Below are 19,180 nucleotides of genomic sequence, written 5' to 3'. Positions count from 1 at the left end.
TAAATACTACCAACAGACAAATGATTGCTCTCCAGCAGGATCATTAATCACCAGCGTTATCTGGACATTCTGGTTTGTCTTATTGTTGTCCTGCATCAGCCATGATAATGATAAAAGCTGTTTAAATGAAGGGCACAAGGTATCTGTCCTGCTGGGTCTGTACAGATTTTAAAAAGAAAAACAAATAGTAACACATTCTTTTACCTACTACTCCATTAGTCAAACTTTGTGTCACAACCTGATGTGATAAGCAGCTGCAGGGGTCAGGAAAGGTGAATAGGAATAAACAAACTTCTGTTCTCCTGAGCTGCGTAGAAAAAGAAATATCCACGCAGCAGTACAGTAGGCAAAGGTTACCCTTGTCAAAGAAAGGATTTGTCGCCTATCGCCAAGTGGAGATCAAGGGGTGAAAAAATAAACAGAGCCTCGTTAACATGTACATTTTCTATTAAAGAGCTGTGGAGTACTGGGGTGCGGCTGCGATAATCTAAAAAACAGTCTGTGTGTGTGCGCTGTCTCAGCCCGGGCGCACACACACAAAGACAGCCCTTTCAGCCCAATGCCGTTGCTCGCCTGCCTTCAAGCCCTCACTGCGAGGGCCAAGGCTCCTGTTTGGGAGGGCCAGGCTCATGTTTGGTTGAGCATTATCAATAGGGTGACCAGGTGTCCCGGATTTGGCCGGACAGTCCCGGTTGTTTGCCTGCTGTCCCGGCAGATTTCAGGAAATTAGGCTCATGTCCCGGTTTTCAGGGGGTCGTCTGATAGCGGTGGGAGGTATCTTTTTATGTTTTGCAAAGCAGGGATAGTTGGCAGCTGCTATAAGAAAGCAATTTAATTAACAGGCAGGCTACTGGCTTTAAAAAACGCATTTTATTTATGTTCTTACTGCCTCTATTGTAATCCACTGCCAGCACCAAGCCCCGCCCCCAAACATGAAACACCGGAACCAGTGCAGGGCTCGGTCTCACCAGCTACTTACCATGCAATTTCCCAGAGTCCTCTGCGCGTCCCATTGAAACGTTTGGCTCCGGAGAGCTGATGGAAATTGCAGATAAAACTTATCACATTCATTATTTTCCTGCCGTAAGGTCAACAGTGCTATCCTGATGCCCCCACACTGATACATGGTTTCCTGCTCTCTGTAACACGAGTTTCTTCGGTGAGGGTGCCTTTAATTCACAGAGTGCTCATTAGCTTTGCGCAGTGGCAGTATCGTAGCCAATGAGGTCTAACCGAGGCGCGATTATTGCTTATTGAAAACTTTACCCAATACCCCGCTTTGGCGACTTGAAATATAGTCGACATTGCAATTTTTGACAGTCTCTAAGGAGACTGAATCATTCGGTGAAAAAAAGAATAGATTGCATTAACTAAAGTCTGTGAGCATACAGCGATTAGACAATAAATTATAAATGTATATGTTTAATTAGTTACAATGTGCCAATTAGGTATTTTCTGGCAGTAATTTCGGGATGCATTATCAATGAGCAGTTTTCATATTTCTTGAATTTCTTAGTCCCCTTCTCTCCCCGATCTCTCTTACAGCAGAGCACCCCAATACTCACCAGCACCTCTGCCAGCCAGGGGGGCACCCCCACCTCACTGAATGTAAAGCCTCTGTCGCAATATCAATCAATCAATCAGGTCATTTGTAGAGCGCACTACTCACCCGTAGGGTCTCAAGGCGCTGGGGGGGGGGGGGGGTGCCGCTACTGCTCGAACAGCCAGGTCTTGAGCTTCTTCCTGAAGGAGAGGTGGTCTTGGGTCAGGCGCAGATTGGTCGGAAGTGAGTTCCAGGTCTTGGCAGTCAGGTGGGAGAAGGATCTCCCTCCTGTTGTCGCTCTTCGGATGCGGGGGACGGCGGCGAGGGCGTGGTTGGTTGATCTGAGGAGGCGCTTGGGAGTGTAGAAGTTGATCCGGTTGTTGAGGTAGCTCGGGCCTTGGTCGTGTAGGGCTTTGTGTGCGTGGGTGAGGAGTCGGAAGGTGATTCTCTTGTTGACCGGGAGCCAGTGCAGATCTCTCAGGTGTCCGGAGATGTGGCTGCGTCGGGGGATGTCGAGGATGAGTCTCGCCGAGGCGTTCTGGATCCGCTGGAGTCTCTTCTGGAGTTTTGCAGTGGTTCCGGCGTAGAGGGCGTTGCCGTAGTCCAGTCGGCTGGTGACGAGGGCTTGGGTGACCGTCTTCCTCGTCTCGGTGGGGATCCACCGGAAGATCTTACGTAGCATGCGCAGGATGTTGAAGCATGACGAGGAGACGGCGTTGACTTGTCTGGTCATGGAGAGGGAGGAGTCCAGGATGAAGCCCAGGTTGCGTGCGTGGTCCGTCGGTTTGGGTGCGGTGCCCAGGGCGGGGGGCCACCAGGAGTCGTCCCAGGCGGAGGGCGTGGAGCCCAGGATGAGGACCTCCGTCTTGTCTGAGTTCAGTTTCAGGCGGCTGGTCGTCATCCATTCGGCCACGTCTCTCATCCCTTCGTGCAGGTTGGCTCTGGCGGTGGCGGGGTCGTTGGTCAGGGAGAGGATCAGCTGGGTGTCGTCGGCGTAGGAGATTATGTTGAGGTTGTGTTGGCGTGCGATGGCCGCGAGGGGGCTCATGTAGACGTTGAAGAGGGTGGGGCTCAGTGAGGATCCTTGAGGGACGCCGCAGATGACTTCGGTGGCCTCTGACTTGTACGGTGGTAGGCGGACTCTTTGTGTTCTTCCGTCGAGGAAGGAGGTGATCCATTCCAGTGCCTTCTCCTGGATTCCGATGTTGCTGAGGCGCTGTATTAGGGTGCGGTGGCAGACAGTGTCGAAAGCCGCGGAGAGGTCCAGGAGGATGAGGGCCGCTGTTTCTCCGTTGTCCATCAGAGTTCGAAGGTCGTCGGTGGCGGCGATGAGGGCGGTCTCGGTGCTGTGGTTCGCTCGGAAGCCGGACTGTGAGGGGTCGAGGGATCCATTCGTCTCGAGGAAGGCGGCCAGCTGTTTGTTGACGGTCTTCTCGATGACTTTGGCCGGGAACGGGAGGAGCGAGATGGGACGGTAGTTCTTGAGGTCGGTGGGGTCTGCTGTGGGTTTCTTGAGGAGAGCGCTGAGTTCGGCGTGCTTCCAGCTCTCAGGGAAGGTGGCGGAGTCGAAGGAGGTGTTGATGATGTCCCGCAGGTGGGGTGCGAGGACAGCGTCGGCTTTGTTGAAGACGTGGTGAGGGCAGGGGTCAGTCGGAGATCCGGAATGGATGGAGTTCATGGTGCGGATGGTGTCTTCGGTGCTGATCGGGGTCCAGGTGCGGAGGGTGGTGGTGGGTGGCGTCGTTGCGGTTGTGGCTTGCGTTGGTTGGTTGTTGAAGCTGTTGTGTATGTCCGTGATCTTGTTGTGGAAGTAGGACGCGAGGGAGTTGCAGAGTTCTTGCGACGGGGTGATGTCATTGTTTCCGGCGTTGGGGTTGGATAGCTCTTTCACGATGTTGAAGAGTTCCTTGCAGTTGTGTGCGTTGTTGTCCAGCCGGTCCTTGTATGCATTTTTCTTGGTGGCGCGGATCAGTTGGTGGTGTTTCCGGGTGGCGAGCTTGAGGGTGGTCATGTTGTCCGTCGTTGGTTCCCTTCTCCAGGCTTTCTCGAGGGCTCGACAGTTCTTCTTGGAGCTCTTGAGTTCGTCGGTGAACCATGGTGTTTTTCTGCTGCAGGATCTGCTGGGTGGGGTTCTCAGAGGGGCGAGTTCGTCCGCGCAGTCGTTGATCCATTTCGTGAGGTTGTCGGCGGCCTGGCTGGGGTTCGCTGAGTTGGCGGGAGGGTGCTGGCTCAGGGAAGCGGTGAGCTGGTCGGCTGTGATCTTGTTCCAGCTTCTTCGAGCAACCTGTTGCTGGTGGTGGTGGATCGTCGTTCTTCTGAAGGTGAAGTGGACGCAGCTGTGGTCCGTCCAGTGGAGTCCTGTTGCGTGGCTGAAGGTGACGTCTTTGCTGGATGAGAAGACGGCGTCGAGTGTGTGTCCGGCGAGGTGGGTGGGGGTGGTCACCAGTTGCTTGAGTCCGAGGTTGTCGAGGTTGTCGAGCAGGCTGATGGTGTTGCGGTCGTTGTTGTTTTCCAGGTGGAAGTTGAGGTCCCCCAGGAGGATGTAGTCGGCGGAGGGGAGAGCGTGCGGGCTGACGAAGTCGGCGATGTCCTCGCTGAATTGTGTGCGTGGTCCCGGGGGTCGGTCAATAGTGACCTTTGGCGCGCGCAGCGGTGGTCGTGGAAAGAGCGAAGCTGAAATGCACTGAGTGAGCGAGTGAAACACGTGACCCCAACTCTTGAGAGGGATTGTTTCTGCCACAAACCGTCCCAATGTGCTGTGTGCAGTCTATTCCCAGTAAGCAAACAATGCACAGCACTGCATAGGCACGTGTTTGCCACCCATGCTTGTAAATACCATGGAAACACTGCACTCCCTCTCATGCTGTAACACCAACTTCAGGAGAGCTGATGCCAAACATGCTGCACTTAATTATATTTTGATACAATAAAAAATCCATTGCATCTGTCCAGAAGGAGGCGCTATTTGATGACACTGCTTCACAACAAGTGCATTACCGCCCTTAGGTAACCTGTAAATAAAGCTCCTGCTCTGCTGGCATTTAGTGGAGGTTTCTAAGCGCCCTGAATGATCAGCTGCGCCACAAGCAGCCAATGCACACAGCAGGTCATCTCTGAAAAACTGAAGAGCGACAGCTGCATTCGGACAGAGGGGCATATTATCAAGGGGGTTTATCTCCGCTTTTTTGGCTTTAAAAGCCAAGAAAGCGGAGATAAAATTATCTCCCTATTACCTAGCTGTCGCTAACACCAGTTAGCGACAGCTAGTAGGAGATAGCGACCATCTTGGGCCCCACTTTGCATTTCAGTGATATTTATCACTAATGACATGCAATGTGGGCGTGCCAAGATGTTAGCGACTGGAAACAGTCGCTAACATCGCTATCTCCTATTACCAACTTTTGGAGATATTCGCGCTAAGGGCGAATATCTCCAAAAGCTAACACCTGCCCTGAGCAGTTCTTAGCCATGTTATCCAATGGGAGGTGGATAACATGGCTAAGAGCATTAGCTCGGTAATGCATGAATATCGCTGACTTTTCAGCGATATTCATGCATTGCGGCCGTTTTTTATCGCATTTGCGATAAACCTTGGTAGTACCAAGGTTTATCTGCGATAAAAATCGCCGCAGCCTAGCGGTAAATTTTTGTCTCTAACCAAGCAATAGCGATAATTATCGCTATTGCTTGGTAATATGCCCCCGAGTCCCTACAAAAAGAAAGTTTACGTGCATGGAGTGTGAGGAAAGTATTGTTTCTAGTACGTTCGTATGAGGCTTAAAAGAAAGGTGATCCGATGGAAATAGTTTGGTAACATTGGAAATAATTTGTGTTATTATTAACACACTCATTGGCATATTCTCAAGGATCTATCGCTGAGTTATCAGCACTTTATCGCAGCTAAAGTCGCGATAATTTTAGCTCCCCATTCACAAGCTGGTACTAACAGCCCATATCATCAGTTTACCGGCGATAGCAGTCGCAAAAAACATTGCCACAGATTACCCCGGCAACTATCGCTAATGAGATACAGAGTAGGCATTCCCATGCAAAAAGCAGTCACAACACCAATCCGCAACATTCTCGAAGACCAGCCAGATCGACAATGAGAACCCAAAACAGGTGATAAGGCGCGTTAGCAGCAGGAAACTAACACCTGCTCTGACCTGGTGTAAAGTGGGACGACAGCCTGAACCACAAACGGGAGCCAAGGCCAGAGCCACACCTGAAGGGCAACAGATGCAATGAAGCCACTGACTATGCTGCTGGGAGCCCCAACAGGGTCACCAACACCGAGGCAGCGCAGACAAAGACAGCAACCCTCAGAAAACGCACCAACCTCACAGACCCAAAACCAGAGAATGTCATTGCCTTTTACAGGCTCAAAGGGACAACCCTTCTCCGCATCCTGACCACCACTGTCCACAGGATGTCGGTACCAACATGGCGGAGAACCAACATCTCACCTCAGACAAAGCCGCTGGCCATGCTGCGCGTGTTGGCCTTTGGTAGCCTACAACCAATAACTGCCCGAGATGGAGGAGTCACACAGCCAGCCCAATACAAGTTCCAAACAACGTTCGTGGGTGACATCATCAGCTTGGTACCCCACTAGCTATACCTCCCCCACACTTCGGGAGATACACATCAGGACCATGAAATATATATATGAGGGTAATTATTATGCACTCTCCACTTTTAAGAACAAGGATATCTCCCTTCTTATTAAAGGATCTATATTGACATGTTTTATTAATTCTTTTAGATTTTGGTTGTACATCCTCTTATTAGACCACAAATACCATAATTGACCTATATACAGAATAAACAGTAAGCACCCCCATCTATAGGCCCATGGGTCTGCACTAATTTTTATTTAAGCTGAAGGGTGACCAGTGTTGGTTTCTTTCCTATAAACCCTATTACATCTAACTAGTCACTATGAGGCATATCTATAAGCAGCAGCGATAATTATCGCTGCACGTGCTTAGCGTTTTTTTATATCGCCGGCTCTCGCTGGAACTTATCGCCAATCTAGCACTGTATCAACAACGCTTAGCGCATTGGCAATAAGATTTCCTGCGATAGTGTAGAAATGGGCAAACATCGCTGGAAAACCAGCGATGTCCAACAAGGTGAAAACCTTGTTAATACGACCCTGTGGTCGTAACGCCAGAATCCACCTCCCATTGTAGATATGCCAAAGTCTGCTTTTTAGCAGACGTTACAGTCCAGCATTAGAAGCGCATTAGCGCAATAATGTTATCGCTACGCTGGATTTGGGCTCATTGTAAATATCGCGAAGCTGCCTTGGCGATATTTCTTCATGGAGTTTTATCAGACACGCCTACTTTGCATCTCATTAACGATGCAATGGTAGGCGTGCTGACAATGGGCGCTAAGGTTTGGAAACACAGGCTAGCGTGTCCTTGTAGAAAATGCGATACAATTATAGCCGCTTTTCAACCTAAAACGGATGCAAAGGCGGCAATATTTTTATCTCCAGCCCTTGATAATATGCCCCTATATCTCTTCTCTTCAATTCTCACATTTAGGGTGTGGTATCAACAGGTATTTTACAATAGATATCTTTCTATTTCTACTTCTCTTTAGTTAGTATCACTAGGTGATGGTCAATAAACTTTGCATTTTTTATGAATCTCAGTGTAACTTTCAAATGTTATGTTTTAGGTAATTGTGTGGCATTTCCTGACGAAGGTGCAGAGTGCGCCAAAATGTGAGTAGAAGACTCATTTTGTTGTCACGGTCTTTTTATGTTCCTGATTATTTGTATTGTGATGAATGTATGTGTTATTGTCATACAAAATATGCTATAAAGAGATATTTTATGTATTGTTTATATTAAAAATGGTCTCCATATTGTAATAAACCTTGTTTTTAACTAATTCGAATTAAAACTGCATTTTTAATATTTTTGAGTGTTACGCCGAGTTCATACTGTACTGTTCTAGCCTTCTGAGTAAACGTCAGCTGCGCTTGACGCTGCACGCACCTGGAGGTCAGGCGCGACCTCCAGGCATACTGATTTAACCTTCATGGCCCAGCCTATGCATTTTTGTTCGCGGTCTCTTCTGCCTTCCTATCTCCTCTGGGGCTCTAAAGCTGTTATAACCAAGGTTGAATTGGGATGAGAAATTGACAGGGAACCTAAAAAAGTGGGCCATATTTTCGGACTGCATCTTTTTGAAAAAAAACGCTTCAATTTTGTGAGCCTTATGAAAAGAAGTAGGGGCTTTCTTTAAAAGAGACATGTTTTATTATCTTCACTGAGATAAAAATAAAATGTAAATGTTGTCAGGGCTCTTTGTGCACGGGTTAGTTCACAATGATGAACCACACCTTAATACAAGTGAATTCACTTCTGCTCAGGCCCCCTGCCGTTGCAATCTGTGTACATTATTGGGTCGGCCCAGCGAACAACTGGGAATGGCACCACTGTCTCATTGGTAAAAGGGAGGTAATAGAGGCCCATCTGCCTCAGAAAGGCCGCTCAAGCCCTCACTGGGTTGCTAGTGGCATCTGAACAGCACAGACACACCATAATTGGCCACCCTGCTGGGCAAAAAAGCGACCCACAGTTGCAACTCGGATACTGGTCCCTCGCTCATTGCCCGAGTGCCCACCTTACCAATCCGACCCTAGTTATAGCCCCAGTACACTGACAGGGTTCAGCCAGTGTGTGTGCGGCCTAACGCACTGCCTCCTGCTGTCAGCGGTTGTGCTGCCGACAGTGACGATGTCCTATGTTAGCCCCTCGTAGCGTGCTCTGCACTAATGGCCGTAGAGCTGCAAGGAGGGGTAGAACGCGTATTGGATTCTCATCACCTTCTTACGTGTCAGGCCCATAGCTAACAATTTTTCAGATTGCTATGCGTGACATTTTAATAATTTCAGGGTAATTATGAGTGACATTCAACGACTATGAGTGACACTTCCTGTGAGAAAAATCAAGCAGTGAAGATGAGGGAAACATATAAATATGATATACTTCACCCATTTGAGCAACGAGAAACTCCAAGAAGATCTTAAAACTGCTGCAAAGCACCAGAAATGGAAGGACACTATGGGACCCACATGTACCAAATAGGATGTGAGAGGCCCCAGAGGGGATGATCTCAGCTGCCTGCTAAAACATTATTATAATTACTCAATCACGACAGCTGACTCGCAGAGAGAGTGAGAGGCTGCACACACAAAAGTAAATTAAATTAGGAAAAAGATACCAGTGACTATGAGACTTACTAAATTAAAAGTAACAAGGTTTTGCCCTTGTGCCAAGCAAAATGCACTTTACAACCAAGATCAAATGAACATCACTGCACAATGGAACTTACAGCTACTTATGGGACAACATTTTGAAACTCGCAATGCAGTGAATGAGCACAGCTGGCACTCTGTTGAGTCACTCATAAGAAGGATTCATTTCCATGTTTTCTGTTCTTAAGAATAAATACATAGATTTAACTTCTCATCTGCCGTTATGCGCACCCAAAAATTCAGTATCAAATGTAGCCTTAACCACAAGTAAACATACTGAAAATACTTGCTATTGACTTCGTAATGAAGGCGCACACTTGGCTAATGACTTCTACATACTTCCAGGAATAATTCAACCCATTTCACTACCCCCACCGAAGCTTGGCATTCATATGAGCTCAGCTTTGTAAATATGTATTCTATTCCTATATTAACCTAATTTTAGCACTTTTACTTTTTTTAATTATCCTGATTGTATATGTAACTTGTTAGTGTGTAAATCTACTTACGTAACTTACTTGGTGGCATATTAACAAGGGCCGGTGATAAATATCGCAAAGCGCGCTTAGCGCTTTCATATTTATCGCCAGCTATCTCTGGAATTTATCGCCCGGTTAGCGCGTTATCAACAACGTGCATCGCCACTACGATAAAAATTCCGGAGATAGTGTGGATATCGCCGTTTTCCAAGGTGGAAAACAGCGATATCCGGGATGATAGGGCCTGTGGTCTTAGCCACAGAATCCACCCCCCCATGTTAAGCATGCCTTAGTCAGGAATTTAACAGATGTTAAATTCTTGCGTTAAGGCATACTTAATGCGATTTAAATAATCGCTACCCTTCCTTCTTTATATCGCGATATTTTCCCTGGTTGGTTTCACTGCCACGCCTACTTTGCATCTCATTAGCGATGCAAAGTTAGGCGTGCTGGAAACGGGCGCTAAATCAGCAAACCCGCTTTTCGGACGAAAACAGCCGCAAAAGCGGCAATAATTTTATAGCGCTGCCTTGTTAATATGCCCCTTGGTTCTATTGCAAAGCGTTCTGACACCTTTGGGTAAAACCGCCGCTATATAAAACGGCATTAAATAAATAGATACATGAAACTGATTCGGAAATGAGTGGTACCTGCTCTCTGAGTCACAATGCCCGTGATCGGACACAACCCGAGGGGACGGCCACAACAAGGGGCTGTACAGCAGCATGTGTATGCAGGAGGTGTAACACATTCACTCTAGCCCCGGACGGCAGTAGCAATTTTTGAGGGTTTGACAGGGCAGGCAGTAAATTGAAAAATAAGCATTTTGGCATGGACCCGATTTTCACCCACCCGCCAAACACCAGCTCGAAGGCCGACGAGTTCAGGCACAATTACGGTGTCAGGCAATCTGAGTGATAATATTTTATATTTATTAAAAACAGCGTAGTGACTTGCGGCCTGTGGCACTGGCTGCACACAGTGTCTCTGCTGCGCACCAGAAGACTCACAGAGCAGCGCCCGAGTGGTAGGCTTCACGCGACGCAGGGCGGCTCCGGGTGCCAACTCCATGGCTCACAGTGCTCCTGCCATCCCTTCTGAGCTGCAACCCTGGGGACGGCTGCCCCTCATTCAGCAGAGCAATGGGGACGCCGCACTGCTGTAATCGAATGCAGCTCAGACGGTAGAGGCCACTCTGCTTCACCCCTCACAGCACGGAGGTGATCAAGGCACTCAGGAACAGATTTACAAGCCCTGTATGCCACTTTTGCACCGCCGTTGCGTCACTTTTGTGATGCAGCTGCGGCGCAAGGGCAGCGCCATGCTGCGGGGTATTTACAACATGACGCATTTAGGGAGATGCGTCACGTTGTAAAGCCCTGCGCCACATGAAACCTGCGTCAGTTTTCATGTGTACATTCTGGGACGGGGGGCGTTCTGGCTCAGGAACGCCTCGGAAAAGTGGCTGAGTGAAATCTACAAGATTTTATTCAGTCACTTTTCCGACCCCGCTGTGTCAAAACCTTACGAGTGAGGCAGCACATCTACAGGGGCGTAACACAGGCCCCCGCAGCCCACGCGGTGCGGGGGATCCCTAGCTCCAAGGGGCCCCCTCGGCACTGAACTCTGGCCGGGAGAGCTCCTGATTGAGCCCAGAGGGGGCCCCCCTAAGTACTGCCCCCTCACTTTTCGTTATGCCAGTGCACAGCTATTGTAGGGTGCCCCGAGCAGTGCTGAAATTGTGTTGCGCTTCCGACACGACTCCAGCACTGCGTCACCTTTACGTTATCACCTTTACGGCATCAGATGCATCATGCATCTGCCCCTCCTTGCACCATGGTGCACCGCATCGTAAACGTGATGCACCCGTGGTGGTGCAAGGGGGGGATTACGTGACGCATCTGTTCTGGCGCATCCCTGCTGATTTGCAGAGATGCGCCAGAAGTTGTAAATCTGCCCCTCAAAATGCATGATTAATGTATTTTATTGTGGTAATGCAGACATCACATTTAAAATGTGTTAGTCTAATGCCTGATGCGTGGTACTTGGCAGGACTGGTAGTGTAGGATGGAAGTTCTGTGTCGAGCTGCAGAGGCAGGCAGTGTGGTTGCCTGTGGGCAGTCTAATGCGGCCTGTGCTGCGTTTTGGTATTGCCATCACCCGCCACACCCCTCCTTGCCTAAGGCTGAACTGAACTATGGAAGTGCCTTCCCAGTGTGTTCTGGCAGTTTGAGTGTTTACCATTTATTGCAGTATTATCCTTGTACCTGTGTATGGTACGCTTTTGTAACATGCACACGTCAGTTTTCTCTTGTAACACACTGTATGCTACCTCTCACATTTTTTTTTGCTTTAGATACTTGCACAAGTGCCACAAGTGCCACCATTGCCTACGTAACGTTTGTTCTTGTGCTGGAGTGTCTCCCATTTATTGCAGTATTATCGCAGGGCACTCCAGCGCGGCACGGCCACCAGCTGTGCCGGTGACCTCTCCCTTCGCTGCTGCTCAGCCTCGCTCAGACCTCCGCCCAGCTGACCCGCCTCCCCCTGCGGCTTGCTCTGCTGCTAGGCAACGCTCGCACTCTGTGAGCGCTCTCCCCCTCTATCTCGGCTCCGCCGGATCAGGTAGCACCCTGCTGCCCGGTTTCTCTTTCAGCTCTATTGTCTAGTGTAGTTAAGTATCTGTGTATTGTGACTTGTGACTGCTGCTTTTTGCACGTTTCTCTTGTGCTTGTTCCCCTGTGCCCTCCCCGCCCCGCTCCCCGCTTCCCGCCGCTGTTCTCGCGGCCACGCCCTCTTCCTTTCTGTGCCCTCCCCGCTCCCGCCTCCCAGCTGCCCCTCCCTTGCTCCGCCCCCTCCCACTCTCCACTTATGGCAGAGTGGATAACGCGCAGCGGTCACGCGCAGCGGGCGCGCCAATTGAGCGCCGAAGGCGCGCCAAAGGTAAGCCCGTCTGCGCCCGTCCGCGCCTGGACCCCTGGCCCCCGCAGACCCCAGCCCACCCGCCGGACGTACGACGCCGCCACCCTCAACGCACTCAACGCCGGACGACTCCCAGGATGCTACCGAGCCACCCCGAGACGCACCCACGGACCCTTCAGCTGCAACGTCTGCAATTTCACCTGCATCCGGACCATCAATTCTCCTGCACCAACCATGACCAAGACGAGCAACAGCAGCAGCCACCTGAAATGCATCCTGCTCAACACCCGCTCCGTCCACAGACACGCCGTCGAGCTCTGGAACCTGCTCGACACAACTTCACCAGACGTCGCCTTCCTCACGGAAACCTGGATGAACGCCTCTTCAGCACCCGACATCGCCATCGCCATCCCAGACGGCTACAAGATCATCCGTAGGGACCGTATCAACCAGACCGGAGGAGGCATCGCCATCATCCACAAGAACACGATCCGCATCACGACCAACAACGACGACTCCCTCGCACCCACCGAACACCTGCACTTCCAGGTCCACATCAACCCCAAGACCACCCTCAGAGGCACCCTCATCTACAGACCCCCGGGACCACGCACACAATTCAGCGAGGACATCGCCGACTTCATCAGCCCACACGCCCTCCTCTCCGCCGACTACATCCTCCTCGGGGACCTCAACTTCCACCTGGAGAACAACAACGACCGCAACATCACCACCCTGCTGGACAACCTCGCTAACCTCGGACTCAAGCAACTGGTGACCACCCCCACTCACTACGCCGGACACACACTCGACCCCGTCTTCTCATCCAGCAAGGACATCACCTTCAGCCACGCCACTGGACTACACTGGACGGACCACAGCTGCGTCCACTTCAGCTTCAAAAGGACCACGATCCACCACCAACAACAACAGGTCCCACGCAGAAGCTGGAACAAGATCACAGCCGACCAGCTCACGTCTTCCCTGAGCAAGAACCCACCCACCAGCGCAACGAACCCCAGCCAAGCGGCCACCAACCTCACCAAGTGGATCAGCAACTGCGCAGACGACCTCGCCCCCCTGAGGACCCCGCCCACAGACCCGGCAGCAAGAAAGCTCCATGGTTCACCGACGAACTCAAGAGCTCCAAGAAGAACTGCCGAGACCTCGAGAGAACCTGGCGCAGAGACCCAACACCGGACAACATGACTGCCCTCAAGCTCGCCACCCGAAAACACCACCAACTCATCCGTGCCACCAAGAAAACTGCTTTCAAGGAACGACTGGACTACAACGCACACAACAGCAAGGAACTCTTCAACATCGTTAAAGAGCTCTCCAACCCCAACGCCGGAAACAACGACATCACCCCTTCGCAAGACCTCTGCAACTCCCTCGCCACCTACTTCCACAACAAGATCGCGGACATACACAACAGCTTCAGCACTCAACCAAAGCACGCCATGACCGAACCACCGCCCCCCACCACCACCCTCCGCGCCTGGACCCCGATCAGCACCGAAGACACCGTCCGCACGATGAACTCCATCCACTCCGGATCTCCGACCGACCCCTGCCCCCACCACGTCTTCAACAAGGTCGACGCTGTCATCGCACCCCACCTGCGGGACATCATCAACACCTCCTTCGACACCGCTACCTTCCCGGAGAGCTGGAAGCACGCCGAACTCAGCGCTCTTCTCAAGAAGCCATCAGCCGACCCCACCGACCTCAAGAACTACCGCCCCATCTCGCTGCTCCCGTTCCCTGCAAAAGTCATCGAGAAGACCGTCAACAAGCAGCTGGCCGCCTTCCTCGAGACGAACGGATCCCTCGACCTCTCGCAGTCCGGCTTCCAGACCAACCACAGCACCGAGACCGCCCTGATCGCAGCCACCGATGACATCCGAGCACTGCTCGACAACGGAGAAACAGCGGCCCTCATCCTCCTGGACCTCTCCACGACATTCAACACTGTCTGCCACCGTACACTAGTACAGCGTCTCAGCAACGTCGGAATCCAGGAGAAGGCACTGGAGTGGATCACCTCCTTCCTCGCCGGAAGGACACAGAGAGTCCGCCTCCCACCGTTCAGATCTGAAGCCACCGAAGTCATCTGCGGCGTTCCCCAAGGCTCCTCGCTCAGCCCTACCCTCTTCAACGTCTACATGAGCCCCCTCGCAGCCATCGCACGCCAGCACAACCTCAACATCATCTCCTACGCCGATGACACCCAGCTGATCCTCTCCCTCACCAACGACCCCGCCACCGCCAGAGCCAACCTTCACGAAGGGATGAAAGAGGTAGCCGAATGGATGAAGAACAGCCGCCTGAAACTGAACTCGGACAAGACGGAAGTCCTCATCCTGGGATCCTCACCCTCCGCCTGGGACGACTCCTGGTGGCCCCCCGCCCTGGGCAGCGCACCCAAACCAACAGACCACGCACGCAACCTGGGATTCATCCTGGACTCCTCCCTCTCCATGAGCAGACAAATCAACGCCGTCTCCTCGTCGTGCTTCAACATCCTGCCCATGCTACGTAAGATCTTCCGGTGGATCCCCACCGAGACCAGGAAGACGGTCACCCAGGCCCTCGTCACCAGCCGCCTGGACTACGGCAACTCCCTCTACGCCGGAACCACCGCCAAACTCCAGAAGAGACTCCAGCGGATCCAGAACGCCTCAGCACGACTCATCCTGGACATCCCCCGTCGCAGCCACATCTCCGGACACCTGAGAAACCTGCACTGGCTCCCGGTCAACAAGAGAATCACCTTCCGTCTCCTCACCCACGCACACAAAGCCCTACACAACCAAGGCCCAGGGTACCTCAACAGTCGCCTCAACTTCTACGCTCCCAAACGCCAGCTCCGATCGACCGGCCACGCCCTCGCTGCCGTCCCCCGCATCCGAAGAGCCACCACAGGGGGACGGTCCTTCTCCTACCTCGCTGCCAAGACATGGAACTCCCTCCCGACCCACCTCCGCCTGACCCAGGACCACCTCGCCTTCAGGAAGCAACTCAAGACCTGGCTGTTCGAGCAGTAGCGGACCCCCCTCCCCTAGCGCCTTGAGACCCTCTGGGTGAGTAGTGTGCTATATAAATGCTTTGATTGATTGATTGATTGATTGATACCTCTACTTGTACTTTGTACGCTTTTGTAACCTGCACACATATCAGTTTTTCCTCCTGTAATGTACCGACTGCTACCTCATGTATTATGGTTGCTCACTATTGTCACTTTTGATTCATGTAACTTAACGTTTGCTTTTGTAATTTGTTCACTTGTAATTTTCTCCTCATGTATCATTAACGTTCCTATTGTGAAGCGCTCAGACACCTTCGGGTAAAGTCCGCGCTATATAAAAACGCATAAATAAATAAATAAAAAATACAGCCAATCTTTGGGTGAGGGCAGCAAGTACTGCAAAGGGGCCTTAAATTAAACGAAACGATAAAGTTGTGATAAAGCAGGCCTAAAGAGAGATGTTGGACTGCAAGCAGCTGGAAGGGGGCAGCCAGCTGCCAGTAGCTCCTGATGACTGATTGGAGATCCCGGAGTTAAAGCATCTGAACCGAGCGCGAATCCAGACAAAAAACAAAGGGGCATATTATCAAGGGGCTTTATCTCTGCTTTTTTGGCTTTAAAAGCCAAGAAAGCGGAGATAACATTATCTCCCTATTACCAAGCTGTCGCTAACACCAGTTAGCGACAGCTAATAGGAGATAGTGACCATCTTGGGCCCCGCTTTGCATGTCAGTGATATTTATCACTAATGACATGCAAAGTGGGCGTGCCAAGATGTTAGCGACTGAAAACAGTCGCTAACATCGCTATCTCCTATTACCAACTTTTGGAGATATTCGCGCTAAGCGCGAATATCTCCAAAAGCTAACACTTGCCCAGGAGCAGTTCTTAGCCATGTTATCCAATGGGAGGTGGATAACATGGCTAATAGCATTTGCTCGATAATGCATGAATATCGCTGACTTTTCAGCGATATTCATGCATTGCGGCCGTTTTTTATCGCATTTGCGATAAACCTTGCTAATAGCAAGGTTTATCTGCGATAAAAATTGCCGATGTGCGGCGATAATTTTTGTCTCTAAACAAGTTAGAGACAAAAATTATCTCTATTGGTTGGTAATATGCCCCAAAATCTGCATCTGAACCAGTTGTTTCCCTCGAGTGGTTAATAATTTTCAGTTTTAATAAAATGAATCCCTTGAATGTTAGGTCTGGGGAGTAATGATTTGTAAACAATGAAGCCTCAATTTCTCCTCTTGAATCTGAGACTGGAATGCAGCAAGTTCCTCAGTGCAGCTCCGTGACACGTCACACCCGCGGTGAAGGCGCTATCGAAGCACGACTGTATTGTTTATATTTCGCTACATTATGTCCACGCCTCCTTTGGTATATTATATATATATTTATAGTCCTCGTGCCTGTGACGCTGCCAGAATTCCTCCAATGCTCCGGCAGCACCAAGCCCCGCCCCCAACATGAAACACCGGAACCAGTGCAGGGCTCGGTCTCACGAGCTACTTACCATGCAATTTCCCAGAGTCCACTGCGCGTCTCAGGGAAATGTTTGCCGCCGAAGAGCTGATGGAAATTGCAGATATAACTCTACCACATTCATTATTTTACTGCTGTAAGTGAACAGTGCTGTACTGATGCCTCCACACTGATGCATGGTTTCCTGGTCTCTGTAACACGAGTTTCTTCGGTGAGGGTGCCTTTAATTCACAGAGTGCTCATTAGCTTTGCGCAGTGGCAGTATCGTAGCCAATGAGGTTTAACCGAGGCGCGATTATTGCTTATTGAAAACTTTACCCAATACCCCGCTGTGGCGACTTGAAATATAGTCGACATTGCAATTTTTGACAGTCTCTAAGGAGACTGAATCATTCGGTGAAAAAAAGAATAGATTGCATTAAATAAAGTCTGTGAGCGTACAGCGATTAGACAATAAATTATAAATGTATATGTTTAATTAGTTACAATGTGCCAATTAGGTATTTTCTGGCAGTAATTTCGGGATGCATTATCAATGAGCAGTTTTCATATTTCTTGAATTTCTTAGTCCCCTTCTCTCCCCGATCTCTCTTACCGCAGAGCACCCCAATACTCACCAGCACCTCTGCCAGCCAGGGGGGCACCCCCCACCTCACTGAATGTAAAGCCTCTGTCGCAATAGTGACCTTTGGCGCGCGCAGCGGTGGTCGTGGAAAGAGCGAAGCTGAAATGCACTGAGTGAGCGAGTGAAACACGTGACCCCAACTCTTGAGAGGGATTGTTTCTGCCACAAACCGTCCCAATGTGCTGTGTGCAGTCTATTCCCAGTAAGCAAACAATGCACAGCACTGCATAGGCACGTGTTTGCCACCTATGCTTGTGAATACCATGGAAACACTGCACTTCCTCTCATGCTGAAACATCAACTTCAGGAGAACTGATGCCAAACATGCATGCACTTAATTATATTTTGAGACAATAAAAAATCCATTGCATCCATCCAGAAGGTGGCGCTATTTGATGACACTGCTTCACAACAAGTGCATTACCGCCCTTAGGTAACCTGTAAATAAAGCTCCTGCTCTGCTGGCATTTAGTGGAGGTTTCTAAGCGCCCTGAATGATCAGCTGCGCCACAAGCAGCCAATGCACACAGCAGGTCATCTCTGAAAAACTGAAGAGCGACAGCTGCATTCGGACAGAGGGGCATATTATCAAGGGGGTTTATCTCCGCTTTTTTGGCTTTAAAAGCCAAGAAAGCGGAGATAAAATTATCTCCCTATTACCTAGCTGTCACTAACACCAGTTAGCGACAGCTAGTAGGAGATAGCGACCATCTTGGGCCCCACTTTGCATTTCAGTGATATTTATCACTAATGACATGCAAAGTGGGCGTGCCAAGATGTTAGCGACTGGAAACAGTCGCTAACATCGCTATCTCCTATTACCAACTTTTGGAGATATTCGCGCTAAGGGCGAATATCTCCAAAAGCTAACACCTGCCCTGAGCAGTTCTTAGCCATGTTATCCAATGGGAGGTGGATAACATGGCTAAGAGCATTAGCTCGGTAATGCATGAATATCGCTGACTTTTCAGCGATATTCATGCATTGCGGCCGTTTTTTATCGCATTTGCGATAAACCTTGGTAATACCAAGGTTTATCTGCGATAAAAATCGCCGCAGCCTAGCGGTAAATTTTTGTCTCTAACCAAGCAATAGCGATAATTATCGCTATTGCTTGGTAATATGCCCCCGAGTCCCTACAAAAAGAAAGTTTACGTGCATGGAGTGTGAGGAAAGTATTGTTTCTAGTACGTTCGTATGAGGCTTAAAAGAAAGGTGATCGGATGGAAATAGTTTGGTAACATTGGAAATAATTTGTGTTATTATTAACACACTCATTGGCATATTCTCAAGGATCTATCGCTGAGTTATCAGCACTTTATCGCAGCCAAAGTCGCGATAATTTTAGCTCCCCATTCACAAGCTGGTACTAACAGCCCATATCACCAGTTTACCGGCGATAGCAGTCACAAAAAACATTGCCACAGATTACCCCAGCAACTATCGCTAATGAGATACAGAGTAGGCATTCCCATGCAAAAAGCAGCCACAACACCAATCCGCAACATTCTCGAAGACCAGCCAGATCGACAATGAGAACCCAAAACAGGTGATAAGGCGCGTTAGCAGCAGGAAACTAACACCTGCTCTGACCTGGTGTAAAGTGGGACGACAGCCTGAACCACAAACGGGAGCCAAGGCCAGAGCCACACCTGAAGGGCAACAGATGCAATGGAGCCACTGACTATGCTGCTGGGAGCCCCAACAGGGTCACCAACACCGAGGCAGCGCAGACAAAGACAGCAACCCTCAGAAAACGCAACAACCTCAAAGACCCAACACCAGAGAATGTCATTGCCTTTTACAGGCTC

The 19,180-nt window shown here is 50.2% G+C and overlaps 2 non-coding genes across 2 annotated transcripts; both read left to right on the top strand.

Annotated features, from left to right (window-relative positions):
• Window positions 1-1,192: 1,192 nt before the first annotated feature.
• Window positions 1,193-1,332, top strand: LOC144808087 (U4 spliceosomal RNA). Its single transcript, XR_013606624.1, has one exon. It is a non-coding gene; the product is annotated as a U4 spliceosomal RNA (small nuclear RNA).
• Window positions 1,333-16,988: 15,656 nt separating this feature from the next.
• Window positions 16,989-17,128, top strand: LOC144808081 (U4 spliceosomal RNA). Its single transcript, XR_013606618.1, has one exon. It is a non-coding gene; the product is annotated as a U4 spliceosomal RNA (small nuclear RNA).
• Window positions 17,129-19,180: the final 2,052 nt, after the last annotated feature.

This window comes from Lissotriton helveticus, chromosome 1_2 (genome assembly GCF_964261635.1).
Source record: "Lissotriton helveticus chromosome 1_2, aLisHel1.1, whole genome shotgun sequence".
Lineage (NCBI taxonomy): Eukaryota > Metazoa > Chordata > Amphibia > Caudata > Salamandridae > Lissotriton > Lissotriton helveticus.
Note: the sequence above shows the minus strand (reverse complement) of the source record. Positions and strands in the feature narration are given on the sequence as shown.